This window comes from Vipera berus (assembly GCF_964194415.1).
Source record: "Vipera berus genome assembly, chromosome: 2".
In the NCBI taxonomy this organism is placed as follows: domain Eukaryota; kingdom Metazoa; phylum Chordata; class Lepidosauria; order Squamata; family Viperidae; genus Vipera; species Vipera berus.
The window spans coordinates 952,640-974,223 of NC_138203.1; positions in this window are offsets into that span (position 1 = coordinate 952,640).

Here is a 21,584-nt window from a genome sequence, read left to right on the forward strand (position 1 = left end):
TGTAGCATTAACACACAATGTGAGCGTGTGATTGTTGTTTTCCAAAAAAAAACACAGCTCTAGGCCAGGCTGCCAAGTTCAGGAACAAAAAAGATCAAGGATTGTCTTGCCCACTACACTCTTTTGCAGGAAAAAAAATACGACATACAAAATAAAGGTGACATGGGAGGCTGGCAATGTGTGGGGAAGAGGAGCCCCCACCCCACTTTAAATATCTTTTCACAAATGGTTTTTCTTGGTTTTTAACCTCCCGACCAATGTTTGAACAGCATGGTTCCTCCCCCCCCACCCCTGTGTAAAAATGCCGCTTAAAATGCAAACATATTTACTTCCTTCTGCAGCTGTAGAGAAAACTGTGTTAGCGTCTGAGTTTATTTAGATTTTCCCAGAGACAGATCGGGGGGGGGGGGGAGAGCAGGGTATATAAAGCACTGATTTTTAAAAATTGGAAGGCGAGCTGATAACGGGAGAAATATTTTCACACGGTGCTTGGCCTCTGGGTGAGCCGAATGTCTTACAACCCTCTCCTCCAAATAAATGGCTGTTGACTGCAAGCTGTGGCAAATTCAGTGTTTGAAAGGGGCAGTTTGAAATGACAAATTAGAACCGTTGAATATTTTACCTGTCCAAATGGATGCTGGAAGTGACTAAATTCTGTCCCTTTTACTGGCTGTAATGGGAAAAGGCCGGGCCTTTCGAGCAGGGCTGTGCGGCAAGAATTGTCGGAGTGTGCAAGGAAGTGCAACTCTAGCAGCTGTCTGCAGCTCTTTAAAAATAGCTTGGTCTTTTCTCGAGATTTTAAGGTTGCCTGCCGCAGCCACCACATCAGCCTGAGAAAAGATGCAGCTGCTTTAAAGAGCTGCAAACAAGTTGCCAGTTTACTCTCTAAAACAGGGGTCCCCAACCTGGGCAACTTTTAAGACTTGCAGACTTCAACTCCCAGAATTCCCCAGATGAATGGAATCTGCAGCCCAAACTTCTAAAGCAGTGTTGTTTCTCAACCTTGGCAGCTTAATGATGGGTGGACTTCAACTCCCAGCATCCCCCAGCTATGCTAGCCGGGGAATTCTAGGAGTTGAAGTCCACCCATCTTTAATTGCTATGTTGAGCAACGCTGCCTAAAAGGCCCACCTTGGTCTCAGGTTTCCAAAACCACTCGGGGGGGGGGGAAGGGTGTCACGCATTTCTATTATGAGAATAATGGCTTCTCTGCTGTACAAATAAATACTCTTTTGGTTTCAAGTGTGGGGCAGGCAGCTCGCTTAGGACTGGAACAGACCCAAATAAAGAGATTTATACAGAAATTAGCGTTTGATATAATGTCCTCTATGGAGCAATACAAAAGCTTTGTGATGTATGGCAACTGCGATCCGAGACAGGTCCATATATTTGTTTCTGACTTTTACAACATAAAGCACCTTCTCTGGGAATTCTTTTCAGAAATATGTGGTTAAGATTTCCCCTCAGGAAGAGAGAGAGTTAAAAACAGACAGTCCAGTAATTCTCTCTAGCTTACTTTCATTTTACGGGTAACTAAGCAGCTCCCAAGAATGTGTCTTCATGGAAGACATCTCCTTTTTGGTTACCTTTCCCACAAAATTAAACTTCCAAAATGGGATTTACGGAACCTGTTGAAGGCCGCAGATCCCAGTTTTATTATTTGTTAGCTGCATTTCATTTTATCGCTGTGATTATTAAAATACATTTGGCAATTGCTGGTAGTGTTCTCAGCCTTTTGCTGAAGGATTGCAGTCGATATTAGTGGCCCCCATTGCCTTCCGATTCATCGAAACACAACTTGGGTCTCTTCTTAGCATTTGCAATGCCGGCTCATTTTTGCATGCGCTCTCCTAGTTTTTAATGGCAAAGTTATCGGCACACAATGCAAGGAGGTTGGTTCTTCAACTGGCTTGTTGCAAACCCCGATCTGGAATGGAGCTGAGAGGGAGGGACTGGCCAGGGGTGCAACTGGCTCCTATGCCTAAGACAGGGGTCTGCAGCCTTGACAACTTTACGACTTGTGGACTTCAGGTCCCAGAATTCCTCAGCCAGCATAGCTTATATATATTGCACTGTCCCTATGATGACTTGATGGCCACTGGAGAGCTTCACCACCACCTTCGGATAAGCAGAGTCATTGGGGCAGCCAGCAGGAACTCGCAAACGGCAATCATGTGATGTCACACCTAATGGCCAGGCCGGATTTGCCTCAAGACCACTACTGAAACTGCCGTTATATGTTGGTTCGGTCATGTGACATCATAGTTTACGGTGACATCCTTTAGCATGGGGGTCTTCAAACGTGGCCCTTTTATGACTTGTGGACTTCAATTCCCAGAATTCCTCAGCCAGTGTGCCTGGCTGAGGAATTCTAGGAGTTGAAGTCCACAAGTCATAAAAGGGCCAGGTTTCAAGACCCCTGCTTTAGCAACAGAGTTCCTGGTTCCAATTACTGTTATTCACCAAGAACTACCTATGTTCTTGAAGAACGTCTTTATAGTAAATCAGTGTTTACCTCAGCAACTTTAACATGCCTGAACTTCAACTCCCAGCATTCCTTGCTGGGAGAATCTAGACCTGGGTAGGCAACCTGGGCTCTTTTATGACTGGTGCACTTCAACTCCCAGAATTCCTCAGCCAGCCATGCTGAGGGGAAAGGGAGAGTTTCCAGGCTGGCTCAGGAATTCTGGGAGTTGAAGTCCACCAGTCATAAAGGGGCCATAGTTCCCCCATGCTGGCTCAGGAATTCTGGGAGTTGAAGTCCACCAGTCACAAAAGAGCCAAGGTTGCCTACCCCTGGGCTAGACACACCTTCAAGTTGTCCAGGTTGAGAAACATCAATAGAGATTCAAAACACAACAAGGCAAATTTTCCCAACCAGGAGCTGATCTCCTTCAGAGCACCTTCTCCCTCTTTGCTGAACCCAAATCAAGTGCTTGGCATGGTTGCATGTACAAAGCCAGAGGTTTCCAAAATACATGGGAAAACAGTGTTTACATAATATCTGCTTTGAACTTTTACAGCTCACAACATGGGGAAATGGCATTGTAAATCTATCTTTGTTCTCCGGGCACTTTTGTAAAGCGGGCTATGTTTTGTGTTGGGAATATATTGGGCGGCCATCTAAATTGAAATAAAGGCTGTCTTGGTTGAAACACTCACAAAGCGCCGTCTTTCTGCCTCAGCCAAGTTGACTCCCTCTGAAAAATCCATGGAGAATTAAGGCCTGATTTATGCATTGTTGTGTTGAATTCATTTTTTGGCGCACTCCTCTTTGGGGTCCATCTCCAGCCTAAGCATAGGTCAAACCTCGTGCAAGGTAATGCATCATTAAAAAAGGGTTATGCAAGCAGTATCTTAACAAAACCCAAGTGAATTAAAATAAATCATCTGTACGTTTAGTTATTTAATGTAATTTGCCATATCTTGATTATTGATTCATCCAGTTGGATGTGATTATGTTGGGGTTCTTTGAATGACCTTTTCCAAAACATTGGAAAGACATTTTTGCAAAAGAACGTGGGACGCGCTCTGAGAATCTATCAGAACCGGATCAAATCGGGTGCAGAGAGAGATCACCGCCCCTCAAATGAAGGGCCAAGAGTGGGACATGCCGCTCTGCAAAAAGTGACTTCGGACCGTTTTTCACACCACCCTCGCAGCATCCCCCTTGATCACGTGATCAAAATCCAGTCAATGGGCAACCGACTCATGTTTATGATGGTTACAGGATCCCGGAGTCACTTGATCCCCTTTCGCGACCTTCTGACAAGCAAAGTCAGCGAGCGAAGCCAGATTCGCTTAACAACCGTGTTACTAACTTCACAACTGCAGGGATTCACTTAACAATGGTGGCAAGAAAGATCATAAAATGGGGCAAGACACAATGTTCTACTTAGCAACGGAAATTTTGGCCTCAACTGTGATCGTAAGTTGAGGATTATCTGTATCTGCAGAAGGTATTCATCCAGTCTTCTGTAGCCTCAAGGCCTGGGGACTGCGTATGTTGGGACTACAGCTCCCATCACTAATCTCTGGGATCATGGCGGTTATAGTCCGGTGCCTTTGAAGAGCACCTGGTTGGATGTGGATGAAATGCACAGGGCCCCCAGCTCAAAGAAGAGCCACCCGTTAAAACCCTAATCCGGGGTTTGTCAGCGTTGGCAACTTTAAGATGGGTGGACTTCAATTCCCAGAATTCCCCAGCCAGCAGACCTCATCAACAACTGAAAAGCTACACACAACCAGGAACCCTATAAATACAACTCGTGGGTGCTCCATCACTGGAGGTCTTTAAGAAGAGACTAGACATTCACCTGTCTGAGACGGTAGAGGTTCTGCTGCTTGAGCAGGGGGCTGGACTAGAAGACCTCCAAGGTCCCTTCCACATTCTATTCTATTCTATTCTGTTCTGTTCTATTCTGTATTTTATTATTCTATGCTATTCTATTCTGTATTATTTTATTCTATTCTATTTTATTCTATTCTTTTCCATGCATGTTCGCCTTCCTCGGATTGTTCAATATTTGTCCTGCATTATGTATTTGCTTGCTTTCACAACTGTAACATAACTATAAAATTTGACTCTATATTGCCCCAATCTAAAAGAATCGGGGAAATTTACTACACACATCACCATGACATACGTTTATAATCTAACCCTTCCTTGGAAAGAAAGATATAAGGGGAACTACAGATAGTCCTTGACTTACAGCAACAACTGGGGCCCAGAATTTCCATTGCTAAGCAAGGCCGGTCTTAAACGAGTTGTGACCTTTATTGCTGTGATTCTTATGCAAATCACTGCAGTTGTTAAGTGAATTACGTGGTCATTAAGCAGATCTGGCTTCACCCCCGTTGACCCTGCTGGTTGGAAATGACAGCCACCGGAACCAGGCTGTTTGCCAAGCACTTGAATTCCGATCCCAGGAGCCTACAAACGCTGTGATGTAAAGGCCGGTCACAAACCCACTTTTTTTTCAATGCCGTTGTAACTTCAAACAAATAGTTGTAAAGTCAGGGACTACCTCCTTAGGTCATTCCCATAGAAGGGGGAAAAACAATGCAGGGCCAAAGTGGTCAAAGATTCAGGATTTGGGGTGAGAAAACTAGAGAGATGGGATGGCTCCAATCCAGAGAGTTTGTGGTCTAACCTTAAAACATTGCAACGGTGAGAGCCGTCTCCAGTCAAGCAAGCTATGAGAATGTCAAGCAGTAACTCCAAGAGGTCCTTCCCCCCCCCCCCAAAGTGGCTTGCTATAAATAAGATGGAGCAAAGCAGGTCAGGAAGAGGTTTTCCCAGAGGCAGCCAGTCTGTGCAGTCAAAGCAAGGAATGAAGAGTTTGCAAGAACACTTGAACCCCCATCCAAGCCTGAAATGAGGCAAATGTGAAGCGTGTGGTCCTCAATGGAACCGCATCTACATAGGGAAGTGTGCAGTGGGGTGCCCCAGGGCTCTGTTCTGGGCCCAGTGCTCTTCAATATCTTCATTAACGATTTGGATGAGGGGATAGATGGGGAACTCATCAAATTTGCAGACGACACCAACCTGGCAGGAATAGCCAATACTCCAGAAGATAGGCTTAACATACAGGAGGATCTGGACAGACTCGAACACTGGGCGCTATCTAACAAAATGAAATTCAATGGTGAAAAAAGTAAGGTTCTACATTTAGGCAGGAAAAATCAAATGCACAGGTATAGTATAGGTGGTTCCTTGCTCAATAGTAGTAACTGTGAGAGGGATCTCGGAGTCCTAGTAGACAATCACTTCAATAGGAGCCAGCCGTGTGCTGCAGCTGCCAAAAAAGCCAACACAGTGCTAGGCTGCCTTAACAGAGGGATAGAATCAGGATCACGTGAAGGGTTAATACCACTTTACAAGGCCTTGGTAAGGCCACACCTGGAATACTGCATCCAGTTTTGGTCACCACGATGTAAAAAAATGTTGAGAATCTAGAAAGAGTACAGAGAAGAGCAACAAAGATGACTGGGGGACTGGAGGCTAAAACATATAGGGAACGGTTGCTGGAATTGGGGGTGTCTAGTTTAACAAAGAGAAGGACCAGGGATGACATGATAGCAGCCTTCCAGTATCTCAGGGGCTGCCCCAAAGAAGAGGGAGTCAAGCTGTTCTCCAAAGCACCCGAAGGCAAGAGAAGAAGCAATGGATGGAAACTAGTCAAGGAGAGAAGCAACCTAGAACTAAGGAGAAACTTCCTGACAGAACAATTAACCAGTGGAACTCCTTGCCTCCAGAAGTGGTGAATGCTCCAACAGTGGAAGTTTTGAAGAGGAGACTGGACAGCCATTTGCCTGAAATGGTATAGGGTTTCCTGCCTGAGCAGGGGGTTGGACTAGATGACCTCCAAGGTCCCTTCCAACTTACTTATTATTATTATTAAATCCTGCAAGTCGGTGGTCAACTGTGCATTGCGCAGCTACTCCAGGTTAGGACTGGATCAGGCCTCCCCTTCCTTACTCAACAAACCACAAACGTTACATGTGTTAACGGCAGCGGGGATTGTATTTGCTCAGCACCGGAAAAATGAAGAAACGCCATTGGACGATGAAATAATCAAGAAAATACTGGATTGCGGTGAAATGGACACACTTACACTGAGGATCAAAGAAAAAGAAGATAGAGAATATTTTCAGACATGGAACTTATCAATGGCTGGAAAAGCGGGGTGGAGAGCGAGAACTTCACTTGTATTACCAAGCAAAACAAATCAACCCAGACAAGATGTTGTTCATTAAGCACTAATGAAATGTAATAGAAAATCAATAAAATATTTCTTTTTAAAAAACCTGCCAACTCACAGCTGCCGAACCACTATAAAGCTGTTTCCCTAATGGCATCTTTCAGATATGATTTTGGCTCCAGTGCGCGTCAATCCTGGCCAGCTTGGTTGCAGGCAAGCCTGAGCACAAAGGGAGATGCCGCTGTGAGCCAAAAATGGCCAATCCTCAGTAGAACGGACAGAATTAGAATAGAACAGTCTTTATTGGCCAAGTGTGATTGGAATTTGTCTGAAATGGTACAGAGCCGTGGTGGCGAACCTATGGCATGCGCGTCACAGGTGGCACGCAGAGCCCTCTCTGTGGGCACGCGCACCGTCGCCCCAGTCTTAGTCTTTCAGCTGGGTTTTATAAAACCTTTTTGCTTTAGGCCTCCGCTGCCGTGTGCAAAATAAAAAAAAATGGTTCAATCAATCAATCAATCTGAAATTCTCGCGGGCAAAAAAAGGATCTCACAAAGTTGGAATTGATTGAACTTTTTAGTCCCACCCAGTCTGCCGTTACCACGCAGCCATGCCCACCCAATGAGCCATGCCCACCCAATGGGTCACACCCACCCAAAAGGCCACGCCCACCGGCACATGACGATACATAAGTGGGTTTGGGGTTGCATTTTGGGCACTCGGTCTCTAAAAGGTTCGCCATCACTGGTATAAAGTTTCCTGCCTGAGCTGGGGGTTGGACTAGATGACCTCCAAGGTCCCTTTCAACGTTGTTGTTGTTGTTATTATTATTATTATTCAATGGAATTTATCTCCGGTGCAGAAGCTCTCAGTGTACATATAAGCAACAGAGTGATAAACCATGAACATCGTCATAAAAATACTTTTATCATAAATCATAAGATAAAACGCAGCGATCGTCATAGGACACTAAATCACCAAACAAGATCAATCACACTGGCATTCAGTTAGTGATTCCCAGCCTTGACAACTGTATGGACTTCAATTCCTAGAATTCCCCAGTCAGCTAAACTAAGCTAAGCTGCCTAGGGAATTCTGGGAGTTGAAGTCCACGCCTCTTAAAGTTGCCACGCTTGAGAAAAATTGATCTCACAGTATGAATCTTCTCAGGCATGGGTGTCAAACTGCCAGCCTGGGGGGGGGCAGATGGGTCATGGCAAAACCGCACCCACCCCATTGCCGGCATTGGGGGAAAAAGTCGCAATACATCACAACACGTCGCGTGACGTTGTGAGTTTGACACCCCTGTTCTCAGGACTTCCTCACTTTATTCCGTGACATACTGAATTCATTGCATTGTTAAATTTCATTGAATTTTAATCTAATTCTGTGATGCTGGTAGACTCTCCCTTCATTTATTTCTGCTTGACTACATAAATAGGTTGTGTACAGGGAGTCCTCGACTTAACAACCATTTGTTTAGTGACAACAAAGTTACAATGGCATTGAAAAAAGGGACATATCTTTTTTGCACTTAATGACCGTGGCAGCAACTCCCCCCCCCCGGTCACGTGATCAAAATTCAGATGCTTGGCAACTGACTCGTACTTATGACGGTTGCCGTGTCCTGGAGTCCCGTGATCCCCTTTTGTGACAGTCTGACTAGCCAAGTCAATGGGGAAGCCAGATTCAATTAACCGGGTTACTAAACAACGGTGGCAAGAACGGTCGTAAAACGGGGCAAACCTCACTAACCCCTGTCTTGCTTAGCCACAGAAACCTGGGGCTCAGCTGTGGTTAGAGACAGCCTGGATAAATCCCTGCCAGGTTTTTGAGAAGTAGGATGCCTTCTTCCTAGGGCTGAGAGAGACGGACGGGCCGAAGGTCATCCGGATGGCTCTGGCCCAACATGGAACTAGAATTCCCAGTCTCCTGGTTTCTGGCCTGATGCTAACCATTGCACTCAATTGGCTCTCGGGCTATACTTACGTGATCTGTACTAGGGGACGATGGAGCAGTAGCCATTGGCTTCTTCCCCAGTCTATGCAGAACTACTTCCATGTTCCCTCATCCTCAGTGTAGGCCAGGGGTGTCCAACCTTGTCGACTTTAAGAGCTGGACTTCAATTCCCAAAATTTCCCAGCCAGCCAGGCTGGAATTCTGCGAGTTGACCTCAACAGCTCTTAAAGTTGACATGGTTGGACATTCCTTTGCATTCACAAAGGAGCAAAGAAGAGCAAATGAGAAAGCAGATGTTGAAATGTCAAGACACAAACCCCACCATGACTTATGCTCTTATGTCCAATGTCAAAATGCAAATGGAGAGGCCACAATTTGCATTATGGTATTACAATACACTTTTGTTGTTGTTATTGTTTCTTGTCAACTTGGCTTGTGACAGACACCCAGAGCTTTCTGCCTTCACAAGTCTACTCTCTGGTCCTTCAACTTTCCTTGGTAGGACTTAGTTTCCAGTCCTTTAATTTGTGTGCATCTATGTCCACCCCTTAAAATCTCCATCCAAACCAACAGTGGTGCTTTTAATAGCTGATGCATTTGTGCAATTTCTTGACAGCCAACATGGGATCTGGAAAGAATTACATGTCCCCTAAAGCATACGGTTCCTTATCTAGGTGTGTATTGTCATTGTTAGGAGCACAAATGTCCTCTATACAGAGGTGTCCAACCTTGGCAACTTTAAGACTTGTGGACTTCAACTCCCAGAATTCCTCAGCCAGCCAAGGTTGGAGACCCCAGGTCTATGGCAAGAACTACCTTTAACCATGTTTGATCCCATTTGGACCGCTAGAGCCTTGCTAACTTGCTACTTCTCCTTCGGAACATTTCAGTGTGTGATGTCCAGCAGGGGGCAGCACTCTCCAGTGTAGGTGATCCTGAAAAAGCTAAGCAAGGGCAGAAGCGGTCAGTGCTTGGATGGGGGACATCCAGGAAAGCCCATGACTGTACACAAGACAGGGAATTTGGGGGTGGGGGGGATGTGATCTTCCTGAAGACGACAATGCAAGCCAATGTTGTTGGAAGTCTTGAGGACTGTCCTATGAGAACCATGAGCTGCGGGCAAATATTGCTGCAAAGGGACAACTCTTTGCTGGATGACAACCCATCGGTCAGATTTATTTTATCTAGGGATCTCCGACAGCTTTAAGACCTGTGGATTTCAACTCCCAGAATTCCTCAGCCAGCCTTACTGGCTGGAGAATTCTGGGAGTTGAAGTCTACAAGCCTTAAAGTTGCCAAGTTTGGAGGCCCAAAGATATTTCTTCTTTGCTAAGATATTTCTGATATTAATCCATTGCGATGGAATTGACCTTCTCTGTCGCCACACCTGGCCTGGAGCCAGGGATGGGATTCAACCGGTTCATACCAGTTCAGCAGAACCGGTAGCTAATTTTCGGTTGTCAGAATGGACTTCCGGAAGCGGCATCCACACAGAGAACCGGCTGTTCACCTATCTGAATCCCACCACTGCCTGGAGCATCATCCCCAGAGAATTGTAGGGCTTCTTCCCTGATGAGTTTCCAAAGGCCCTGAAAATCAGGGTCTGTTTCAGGGCTTGGATGAAGGCGCTTTCAAATAGTTGTTCTTTTCTGGATATAGTCCTTCTCTTCCTTAAACTGGACATTCCAGCCACCGTTCTTCATATATTTCAGCCTCCAGTCCCTTGATCATCTTTGTATAAATATAAAGTCATTTCATATCTGAGCAGACACTGCAAAATACAGGAAGTGGGAATCTCTGGCAGTTGTGCTTGTGAAAAAGATCTCGGAGTGGTAACAGAACCCAGGCAGAATATGAGACCAAAGTGTGATGTGGCTGCCAAACACAAAAATGCATCAACAAAAATACAGTTTCCAAAATAATAGTTCCACACCACTTATTTTGTTTTTTTCCCTCAAACCGCCACTTTAAGTGCTGGATCCAGGCAATGAGGCAAGAGAGCAAAAATGAGAGAATGTGTAAGATAACTTGAAAAACCAGATATTTTTTTTCCCCGCACAGGGCAGCAACCTATAATAATCCTGGAGTTGTGGGGACTCCATCAGTGTGAGTCTTTAAACAAAACCTAGCAACTATTTATCTGGGATGGTCTGAGGATTCCTGCTCTTCGCAAAAAGTTGGAGTGAAGCCGTGCTTTTTAACCTTGGTCACGTAAAGATGAGTTGAAGTCCATACGTCCTAAAGTGGGCAAGGTTGAAAAAAAAACAGGTTTTAATCCCTCCTGGTTTGGTTGCCTTCTGTACATAGAATAGAAAAGATGTAGAATGAGAGAATAACAAGAGTTGGAAGGAACCTTGGAGGTCATCTAGTCCAGTCCCCTACTCAGGTAGCAAACCCTATACCATTTCAGACAAATGGCTGTCCAGTCTCTTCTTCTTTTTTTTATTGAAAAGTTTTACAATACATTTTTTAACAAAGCAAAACCCCTCCCCACCCCCTCCCCTCCCCAGTCTCTTCTTAAAGACTTCCAGTATTGGAGCATTCACAGCTTCTGGAGGCAGGTTGTTCCACTGGTTAATTGTCCTCACTGCCAGGAAGTTTCTCCTTAGCTCCAGATTGCTTCTCTCCTGGATGAGTTTCCATCCCATTGTTTCTTGTCTGGCCTTTGGGTGCTTTGGAGAATAGCTTGACTGCCTCTTCTTTGTGGGCAGCCCCTGAGATACTAGAAGGCTGCTATCATGTCCCCCCTCGTCTTTCTCTTCATTAAACCAGACATACCCGATTCCAGTCACTGTTCCTTATATGTTTTAGCCTCCAGTCCCCTGATCATCTTCGTTGCTCTTCTCTGCACCCTTTCTAAAGTGTCAAAATCTTTTTCACATCAAGGTGACTTAATCATACCTGTGTCAAATGAAGCCTTCCTTGCTAACAGTAAGAAGAGTTACAAGAGATTTGTGCCCCAGAGCACTCAAAATCTCCTTTACTATAAGTTAATTCACATTCCTATGTGCAAGCAAGGAATAGGATAGGATAGGATAGGATAGGATAGGATAGGATAGGATAGGATAGGATAGGATAGGATAGGATAGGATAGGATAGGATAGGATAGGATAGGATAGGATAGGATAGGATAGAAAATGGAATAGAATAGAGTAGGGTAGGGTAGGATAGACTTCTATTCTATTCTATTCCATTCCATATTTTCTATTCTATTCTGTTCTGTTCTGTTCTGTTCTGTTCCATTCCGTCCCGTTACGTTCCATTCCATTCCATATTTTCTATTCTATTCTATTCTATTCTATTCTATTCTATTCTATTCTATTCTATTCTATTCTATTCTATTCTATTCTATTCTATTCTATTCTATTCTATTCTATTCTATTCTATTCTATTCTATTCTATTCTATTCTACTCTACTCTACTCTACTCTATTCTATTCTATTCTCTTGGTGATTGACCTAAAGTCACAGGTTCCTGTTTTCCATGCCAGACCTTAACCACTACACAAAACTGATTCTTATGGTTATGATATTATCATATTATTATTAGTTATGATGTTAGGTTTGATATATCTTAACAATTTGTGTTGATTTTCTGTTTGTGTGTTTGGGATTTATAACCATCTTTCAATGGATTATGAATGCTCAAAAAAGTGATCCATTAAAAATCAATAAATCAGAGAGCTAGAGCCCTGGACTTAATTGTTGCCAAACATCCTGCAAATGCGTGATTGCAATGTGAAAAAATCAAATCTGTTAGTCAGATAAGAGCAATAGCTCTGTTGACTGAAAAACCTCTGATCAAGGTCTCTAATCTTCTAGATCCTTTCCCCTCCGACTTGACTGTTTCTGAATAAGAAACGTTATCATCATTGCAGGTGCCAGCACCTAGCAGGCTTAAAAAGAGCTAAGTGGAGGTATCCTTCGTTGTTCATATCCGATTCTTGGAAATTGCTGGGACAAATCCTTGCAGCCTTCTTGGCAAGGTTTTCCCAAATGGTTTGCATCGACTCCTTCCTAGGGCTGTTGCCAAGTGACTGGCCCAAGGTCACTCAGCTGTTTTTGTGTCCAAAGCAGAACTAGAACTCATGGTCCTTGGTTTCTAGCCTGAGGCCTTAACCAAACTGGCTCTCAACCCTTGGTTAGTACTCACAAATCTTAACCCTGGAGGAAGATATAATTTACTTGGACTTCAGTAAGGCATTTGATAAAGTAGATCACAACCTACTACTTGATAAGATAGAAAAATGTGGGTTAGATAGCATTACCACCAGATGGATTCGTAGCTGGCTGACAGGCCGTACTCAGCGTGTGGTCCTCAATGGAACCGCATCTACATGGAAGGAAGTGTGTAGTGGGGTGCCCCAGGGCTCTGTTCTGGGCCCAGTGCTCTTCAACATCTTCATCAACGATTTGGATGAGGGGATAGATGGGGAACTCATCAAATTTGCAGACGACACCAACCTTGCAGGAATAGCCAATACTCCAGAAGATAGGCTTAAGATACAGGAGGATCTGGACAGACTCGAACACTGGGCGCTATCTAACAAAATGAAATTCAATTGTGAAAAAAGTAAGGTTCTGCATTTAGGCAGGAAAAATCAAATGCACAGGTATAGTATAGGTGGTACCTTGCTCGATAGTAGTAACTGTGAGAGGGATCTCGGAGTCCTAGTAGACAATCACTTAAATAGGAGCCGGCCGTGTGCTGCAGCTGCCAAAAAAGCCAACACAGTGCTAGGCTGCATTAACAGAGGGATAGAATCACTTCCGGTGGCGGCGCGGCGCCGAAGATAGCCGTTTTGGGCTGTCCGCTTCACAGCTGAGTTTTTCCACCTAAAACAGCGCCGATCAGCTGTTTAGGTGGATTTGAAGCCCCCTCCTTGGGAGAAGAGGAGGGGGTGAGGCCCCAGGTAGGGGTTGAGTTCTCCGGGGCCGCCTGAGCTGAAAGCTTGGGCGGCTGAAGGATTGAACTCCCCCGTAGCCTGGGTTGCTCCCAGCTGTTTAGCGTCTCTGCTCCAGGATTTTTGGAGCGGAGCCAGGCGTTTGCGACCACCCCTGCCAGAAGGAAAGACTTTGGAGTAAAAGGAGCAGGCAGAGCGGTACAGGAGGTTCAGGTGAAGAGGACTTTTATTCTTACTCTCTAGCTTAATGGACTTTATAAACTTAAAGTGAAAGTGCGCAACAAGTGAAAGTGAAGAAAGATGGCGGCTAAATCTTCCTCTAAAGTTCTTCGGAGTGCGGGAACTTCCCCGGTGCAACAGACATCGTTGCAAGCTCTGCTTCCTCCTGCACCTCCTGTGGCATTGACGCTTAAGGACTTACAAGACGCCTTTGCAAGGCAATCCCAGGTAATGTCAGAAATGCTGGATGATAAGATGGCAAAGTTGGAGGAGAAAATGGAGAAATTGGAGGAGAGGATGGAAGAGAAGCTTAACGAGAAGTTTAGTGCAATGAGGGTAGACATCTTGTCTACAGTGGAAAGCGTGGCTGAATGTGTGCAATGTTTGGAAGAAAAAATGGAGGATCTTAGTCAAAAGAATATTATATTAGAAGTAAAGGTACTGGAGAATGAAAATTTAAGGGACAAAATGGACGGAGAATTGAGTCTTGTCCAGTATCATCAGATGCAGTATGCTATAAGAATCAGGGGCTTAAAAGAGAATCCTAAAGAAGACCTAAAGCAGCTGATTTCTGAGGCTTTGGAAGCAGTATTGGGCCAGCCAGCATCTGAAATAGAGAGATGTATGGATAAAGTTTTTCGTGTAAATTCATGGATTGCAAGGCAGAGGAAGTTACCTAGAGATGTGGTGGTCTATTTTACAAAGAGAGCAACTAGAGATGAAGTTATTCAAGTTGCTTATGATACTAAAGTTGTGGTTGCTGAGCAAGAAGTGCTGGTTCTAAAAGAAATTCCTCCAAAGATTTTAAGGAGAAGGAAGGATTTTGCATTTCTCGTACAGGAACTTAAGCAACGTGATATTAAGTTTAGATGGGAGATTCCAGTTGGACTGGTGGTGATGCACGAAGGTAAAAGATATCGTCTGGTTACTGTGATTCAGGCGCGTGATTTCTACAACAATGTTTTAAAAGCAACCCCTCTATCACTCCTGGAAGCAGCAAAGGGATCTGGAGAGGGAAAACCTCAAGAGGCTGAAGGTGGACAGACAGAGGAGAATGGTGCTGGAGGGGATCAAACTACAGCTTTATTGGTGGCTGCTGGAGAGCAGAGGCTGACGCGCGCCGCTGTAAAACGAGCAAGACAAGTACAAGAGCAAGACCAGCAGAAGTTTATGGAACTCTCAAAGCGTACTTATAGTGAAGCTGTGGGAGGAGCGCGGCCCAAAGAAAATATAGGGGCTATTAAAGATGTGCTTCAAAAGCTTCGGGATGCCACGCATGGCGACTAAATTCCTAACCTGGAATGTCAATGGATTAAACTCACCACAGAAGAGAAAGAAAGTTTTTCAATATTTAAAACAATTTAAGATTGATGTTATATGTTTGCAAGAAACGCATATTAGGGTTATGGACCAAAAGTATTTATCGAACCCAAGGTTGGGCACGCAATTTGTTGCTTCTGCGATGAATAAGAAAAATGGAGTGGTTGTCTACGTTAAAAGTACTCTAACAGCGGAACTAATTGAAGCAGATAAGCAAGGAAGATATGTCATGATAGATTTGTTGTTAGAAGGTAAAAAAACGCTTTTAGTTGGACTGTATGCTCCTAATCAACAACAAGCTGATTTTTTTAGTTCACTTCATACAAAGCTTACTCAATTGGATTATAAATCGTTTATTTTTATGGGGGACTGGAATGGTGTATTGGATGTACAGATGGACAAGGCGGGTTCTTTTAAGCGTGCTCCGAGTCATGCTAGATTGCCTAAATCTTTTTTTGAAATGAAGGACGACTTGGAATTGAGAGATATCTGGCGTGACATACACCTACGTGAAAAGGATTATACTTTTTTTCTGACAGACATCAATCTTTTTCTAGGATTGATTTTATTTTGCTGACTAATGATTTTTTTTCCAGGATTAAGAAGGTAAAGATTTGTGCAAGGACTATTTCGGATCACAGTCCAGTTTGGTTAGAGATCAATAAGGACAATAGGGATAGGCGCTCGTGGCGCGTAAATGAGAATTTGTTTAGAAATCAGAGAAATGTGGAAGAATGTAAACAGCGGATGAAGGATTTTTTTGAAATTAATATGAATAAGGATACTTCTATGGACATGGTTTGGGATGCTAGCAAGGCCTACATGAGAGGGGTGTTGATATATATAAATAATAAATACAGACGTACTTTGGAAGCCAGAAGGAAAGAACTGGAGAATGAAATTAGGGAAAAAGAAAAGGTCTTAATTTTGAACCCATCGGATGTGAAGACTAAGGAAGTTATTAAGCTATTAAGAGGACAATTCGATAAATTGATGGCTGATCAAGTGGCAACCAACTTGCGGTTTGCTAGGCATAATACTTTTTGCAATGCTAATAAGCCAGGTAGATGGCTAGCTTATAGACTAAGGAAAAAGCAAAGGGCTTCTAATATAGATAAAATAGAACATAAGGGAAAGGTTGTGTTTCAACAGGATCTTATTAAGGAAGCCTTTGTGGATTTTTATTCTAAATTATATGCTAAGGAAAAGATTAATGAAAAAGACATTGATGTATATTTGGAGAATGCTAGCATCCCGGTTCTTACGCAAGCACAAAAAGAGGAGATTAACCAGTTGATAACAGAAGAAGAAATTCTTATAGCAATTAAGGAATTGAAGTTGGATAAAGCGCCAGGTACGGATGGTTTGACTGCGGTTTACTATAAAAATTTACAAATGGAGTTGATAAAGCCGTTAAAGGAACTGTTTCAGTCAATTCAGAGAGGGGGAAAGGTGCCTCCGTCTTGGAGAACTGCTTTTATCTCTTTGATTCCGAAGGAAGATCAAGATGCTACTCAAGTTAAAAATTATAGACCGATATCACTTCTAAATACAGATTATAAAATATTTGCTAAGGTGTTGGCTAACAGACTGATGAGGGTTCTGCAACAGGTGATTCATGGGGATCAAACTGGGTTTATTAATGGTAGGCAAATGAAAAATAATGTGAGGCATATAGTTGATGTGTTAGAGTTTTTGGAAAGGAACAACCAGATCCCTGCGGCGCTAATTTTCTTAGATGCTGAAAAAGCTTTTGATCAATTGAATTGGCAATTTTTGATGAAAGTTTTAGATAAAATGAATTTTGGGGATAAATTTTTGCAACCAATTAGGGCATTATATCAAAAACAAACTGCCCGAATAATAGTTAACAATAGTTTGACTGAAGCATGTAATATTGAGAAGGGCACAAGACAAGGGTGTCCGTTATCACCTTTATTATTTGTTTTAACATTGGAGATATTATTGATAAAAATTCGGAACTCGGAAAAAATTAAGGGTATTCAAATTAGAGATCAGGATTATAGATTGAGGGCGTTCGCAGACGATCTGGTTGTTACAGTGACCCAGCCAGAAAATTCTGTTGTGGACCTGATGGAGATAATAATGCAATATGGGAGGGTTTCTGGATTTAAAATTAATGCACAAAAAACTAAAATTCTGGCCAAAAATATGACAGTATCGCAAAAGGCTCTTTTAGAAGGATTAACTGGATTTGAGATTGCTAAAAGGGTCAAATATTTGGGGGTGTTTTTGTCACCCTCTAATACAAAGTTATATAAAAATAACTATGAAAAACTATGGGGTAAAATTCAAAAAGAAATGGAGAGTTGGGAAAAATTGCAATTGTCTTTGTTGGGAAGAATCGCAGCAGTGAAAATGAATGTCCTGCCTAAATTTTTATTCTTATTTCAAATGATACCGGTTCTTAAGAAAGATTCTAATTTGGAAGAATGGCAACGGGGTATCAATAAATTTGTTTGGGCAGGGAAAAGGCCACGAGTTAAACTTAAGATTATGCAGGATACTCGTGAAAGAGGTGGTCTTAAAATGCCCAATCTTAAATTATATTATGAAGCTGCTGCGTTAGCAGGGATAAGTGATTGGATTAATTTGACACAAGAGAGATTATTAAATCTTGAGGGCCACGACTTGTTATTTGGCTGGCATGCGTATTTGTTGTATGATAAGAAGGTAGATAATGTGTTTAAAGTGCATATTTTAAGACAGGCATTGTTGAGAGTTTGGAAGAAGTATAGATACTGTAAGATACCATTGTGGGCAATTCCAAAACACGCAATAGAAAACATAAATGTTGGTTTCAAACATGACGTGACTACGTATAAGGAGATTTTAAGCTTGGAAAGAAGTGTATGGTGTTTAAAATCGTATAATTTCTTGCGAGATGAGAAGATTGTTCAAACCTGGTTTCAATATACTCAATTAAGGGCCAGGTGGAAAGAAGATCAGAAAACTGGTTTTGCAATGACTGATGAAAATTTGATAAAGCAAATTAGAAATCAGGGTCCAGCACATATCAAATGGATATATCTTGCATTGATAGAAATTGATTCAGAAACAGAACTGGTTAAAGACTGTATGATAAAATGGGCCCAGAACATCCAAGAAGTTATTACAATGGATACGTAGGAAAAGATCTGGGTGAGGAACGTAAAATTTACACAAGCTCAAAACTTAAGAGAGAACTTTTATAAAATGTTTATAGATGGCATTTAGATCCTAAAAAGCTTGCAAGTATGTATCCGAACTATCAGCCAAAATGCTGGAGGTGTGGTGGTGAAGATGCAACATATTTTCACATATGGTGGACTTGTAAAAAGGTCAAGGCTTTTTGGATAAAAATTTGGTGGAATATGCAGAAGATCTTCAAGCAAAAGATAAAGTTTTGTCCCCAATTCTTTTTGTTGGGTATAATTACAGATGCTACTGTTGTGGACACTAAGTTGATGTTAAATTTAGTTACAGCAGCAAGACTTTTAATAGGTCAATATTGGAAGAAGGAGGAACTTCCGACTATAGAAGAATGGACTCTAAAGGTTTCTGACCTGGCAGAAATGGCAAAGATTTCGGCTTATTTGAAAGATCATTCGCAAGAACGTTATATTATGGAGTGGGAAAAATGGATTGAATATATCCAGAAGAAATACGGGACTAAAAAGTTTCACTTAGCATTTGAATAAGTCTTCCTTTCTTTTTTCTTTTTTCTTTTTTTTATATGTAATATTAATATTGCTTGTAGTTATTTTATATGAGCTAGAGAGTGATAGATTTAAGAATTTATTGTTGGTAGCATATGGATGTTTATGATTGTTCTTTGTTTTTATACCCTGTACTTAGCTCTGGGAAGTGGGGGGGGAGGGGGGAAAGGGGGGGAGGGGTAGGGAGGGATAGGTAGGGGAGGGGGAGGGGGGATTGTTAAAGATAAAATGTATTTTAAAACTTTTCAATAAAAAAAAAAGAATCAAGATCACGTGAAGTACTAATACCACTTTACAATGCCTTGGTAAGGCCACACCTGGAATACTGCATCCAGTTTTGGTCACCACGATGTAAAAAGGTTGTTGAGACTCTGGGAAGAGTACAGAGAAGAGTAACAAAGATGATTGGGGGACTGGAGGCTAAAACATATAGGGAACGGTTGCTGGAATTGGGTATGTGTAGTTTAATGAAGAGAAGGGTGAGGGGAGACATGATAGCAGTCTTCCAATATCTCAGGGGCTGCCACAAAGAAGAGGCAGTCAAGCTATCCTCCAAAGTGCCTGAAGGCAAGAGAAGAAGCAATGGATGGAAACTAACCAAGGAGAGAAGCAACCTGGAACTAAGGAGAAACTTCCTGACAGAACAATTGACCAGTGGAACTACCTGCCTCCAGGAGCTGTGAATGCTCCAACACTGGAAGGTTTTAAGAAGAGACTGGACAGCTATTTGTCTAAATGGTATAGGGTTTCTGTTGGACTAGATGAACTCCAAGGTCCCTTGAAACATTATTATTATTATTATTATTATTATTATTATTATTATTATTATTATTGTTGTTGTTGTTGTTGTTGTTGTTGTTATTGTTATTGTTGTTATTATTATTATTACCTTATTTCTATCCGATAAACAACTGGGACCATGCCATATTAAGAGCTGAACATTACAAGGGGAATTTGTTTGTGAGATATTCTGCTGCTCTTTAAGTAGGCAACAGACTCTCCTAAGGTTGTAGCAGGCAGAACAAAGGCATAATCAGCACATCAAGAGAGAGTTCTGTATCACGGATACTCTCCGGATACGTTGACGTCTATCCCCAGAATTTCCCACTAACGTGGTAGCTGTTAACCATGCTGGGAATGGAAGTTGGTCAGATCTGAAAGAATGCTCAGGGACCATCTTGCTTCTTCCTCCATTGAACCTTTTCCCCAAATTCCTACTTGCCTTGCCTTGGCTTCTGCTGAAGCTCCAGACCATCCCAAGGTCTTCATTCATCAAATTTCTAACCAAATTAGTTTGTTCACCAAAGCACCTGATGGTTGGAAACTGATAAAAGAGAGAAGCAGCCTGGAATTAAGGAGAAACTTCCTGACAGTGAGGACAATCAACCAGTGGAACAGCCTGCCACCAGAAATCATGGGTGCTCCATCACTGGAAGTTTTTAAGAAGAGACTGGAGAGGCACTTGTCTGAGATGGTATAGGTTCTCCTGCTGGAGCAGGGGGCTGGACTAGAAGACCTCCAAGGTCCCTTCCAGCTCTATTCTATTCTATTCTATTCTATTCTATTCTATTCTATTCTATTCTATTCTATTCTATTCTATTCTATTCTATTCTATTCTATTCTATTCTATTCTATTCTATTCTATTCTATTCTATTCTATTCTATTCTATTCTATATTTTCTATTCTATTCTATTCTATTCTATTCTATTCTATTAATTATATATTCTATTCTATTCTATTCTATTCATTATATATTCTATTTTATTCTATTAATTATATATTCTATTCTATTCTATTCTATTCTATTCTATTCTATTCTATTCTATTCTATTCTATTCTATTCTATTCTATTCTATTATTTCTATTCATTATATATTCTATTCTATTCTATTCATTATATATTCTATTCTATTCTATTCTATTCTATTCTATTCTATTCTATTCTATTCTATTCTATTCTATTCTATTCTATTCTATTCTATTCTATTAATTGGATGTGAGGGCGATCTGGCTGCGACATCTGTCACCCCATTGATCGCCAGGGTTGATTCGGCTGATCTGGCTGGCTAGGCGGGTGTCCCCTTCCTCCCTCACCGCTCCATGTGCGTCCCTCCCGAAGCTGCGCGCTCGGTGGAAGAGGACAACCATCCCAGATAGAAGGAGTGTACCGATCTTCGGTCAAGGGTATACGATAGCTATTCTATTAATTATATATTCTATTCTATTCTATTAATTATATATTCTATTCTATTCTATTAATTATATATTCTATTCTATTCTATTCTTTGCATGTTCTCCATCTTCTTTCACTAATACAGCTGCAAAGAAAAAATCAGAAGTGCTGCTTCTGTTATGTTTTGTTTTTGTTAACTACAGTATATTGTGTCAGCCAGTTTGACAGATTGTGGTTTATATTAGAAAAGGGAAATGAAAAGAATGGCTTGCTTCAAAGCTTCTGATTCCTTCTTCTAAATATCATCTCAATATGTTTCCCCTCCAATATGCTCCAAATTGGAATGAAGGCAGCTTTCCACACAAAACACTCTCTCTTCTACAAGATTTCTTGCTTTCTGAGGTTGCCTTAATTGTCCAAATCCTCTCTCTTCCTTGAGTAATATTTCCTAACAAATTAGCTTAGTTTAATAAAGGGCTTCCCCTGTCAAATCTTAGCTTGACTACTCTGCGTCAGTGGCTTGCAAAGTCAATAATAATAATAATAATAATAATAATAATAATAATAATAATAATAATAATGTTGG